The following is a 2,031-nucleotide window of genomic DNA, read 5'->3' on the forward strand; positions in this document are numbered from 1 at the left end:
AAGTGAGTTCGGAATGATATAATATCCGGGTGGATACCGCATTAGTTCTCAGTTAAGTTCCTGTTAACGCCTAGTCGCAATGATCAGAATTTAACATCTATGACTACAATTAGTTGTTAGTCACTCCGTGAATTCCTTCGGTGGGTAATTCCGTGTACTCTTCGCTGGATGGTAAAAACTGTCTGGAGTATATATATATATATATATATATATATATATACATACATACATTCTTTTATTCTTTTGCTTGTTTCAGTCATTTGACTGCGGCCATGCTGGAGCACCACCTTTAGTCGAACAAATCGACCTCCGGACTTATTCTTGGTAAGCCTAGTACTTATTCTATCGGACCCTTTTGCCGAACAGCTAGGTTACGAGGGCTTAAATACACCGACATCGGTTGTCAAACGATGGCGGGGGGACACACATAAATATATTCATATATACGATTGGCTTCTTTTCAGTTTCCGTCCACTAAATCCACTCAGAAGGCTTGGTCGACTCGAGGTTATAGTGGAAGACATTTGCCCAAAGTGCAACACAGTAGAACTGACCTTGTGCATTGGGATCCATTTCCTCAAATTATGCAAGACATTTATCGAAATGAGAAAAAGCCTTTTGCATTTCCTACAACGTAAAACGACGAGGCTCCGGATCAATGGTGCATACTGTATTTTAACATTAATTTTAATATGCTATACAGATTATATATATTTTTTGTTTCAGTCATTTGACTGCGGCCATGCTGGAGCACCGCTTTTATTCGAACAAACCGACCCCATTACTTATTTTTTGTAAGCCTAGCATTTATTCTATCGGACTCTTTTGCCGAACCGCTAATTTACGGGGACGTGAATGCACAAACAACGGTTGTCAAGCGATGGGGGGGGGGCAAACACACACACACACACACACACACACACACATATATATATGTATATATATATATATACGACGGGTTTCTTTCAGTTTTCGTCTACCAAATCCACTCACAAGGCTTTGGTTAGCCCGAGGCTATAGTTGAAGACACTTGCCCAAGGTGCCATGCAGTCGGACTGAACCCGGAACCATGTGGTTGGTAAGCAAGCTACTTACCTCACAGCCACTCCTGTTTGTATTGCTTTTTTATTTATTTATTTATTTCCGGAGATGAATACGAACGTAACCAATCGATACAAACCGGAACTAACAGTACAGTATAGCATGAACGTTATTGCTGTTTTGCCATGTGACTAAATTAATACTGTGTTTAATATTAATTTAATATTTTAGAAAGACCGGCGTATCTTTGGAAAGGACGTAAGTCGAAACAACTTAACCAGTGGTATATGTGTGCGTATATATATGTGTGTGTGTGTGTGTGTGTATGGGTTGTTAGAAGTGATGTACAGATTTTGTAGATTAAGGAAAAAAGGCAGTCAACATTTTGGATAATTCCTTAATTAGCACTTTCATCCATTCCTTGCGACTACACACACATACAGACATATCAACAAACATATTTCTACAAGCCGCAATTGTATCATGAATATTCTCTCCTACTTTAGGCACAAGGCCCGAAATTTTTGGGAAGGAGCCCAGTCGATTAGATCGACCCCAGTACGCAACTGATACTTAATTTATCGACCTCGAAGGGTAAAGTCGACCTCGAAGGGCAAAGTCGACCTCGGCGGAATTTGAACTCAGAACATAAAGACAGACGAAATACCGCTAAGCATTTCGCCCGGAGAACTAACGTTCCTGCTAGCTCGCTGCCTTCATTGTATCATAATTACTAAACGAGCAAATATTTTGGAGATAGTGAAATCCATGTCGTTTTTAAGAACAATAACTGTTAAGTCAATGTAACTAAGTTGAAATAGAAATCGTAAGATACAGTTTATCATCTCTTAAAAGAGGTTTATAACATAGACTAAGTTTGTTTTTTTTTTCCTCAAAATACTCGACAAATTCAGAGCTTTTAGAGGGCAAAAATTCTTATTGTAAACAGTACATGATAGTAAATGCTGTAGACAGAAAAACAAAAGCGTA

This window comes from Octopus bimaculoides, chromosome 13 (assembly GCF_001194135.2).
Source record: "Octopus bimaculoides isolate UCB-OBI-ISO-001 chromosome 13, ASM119413v2, whole genome shotgun sequence".
NCBI classification, from domain to species: domain Eukaryota; kingdom Metazoa; phylum Mollusca; class Cephalopoda; order Octopoda; family Octopodidae; genus Octopus; species Octopus bimaculoides.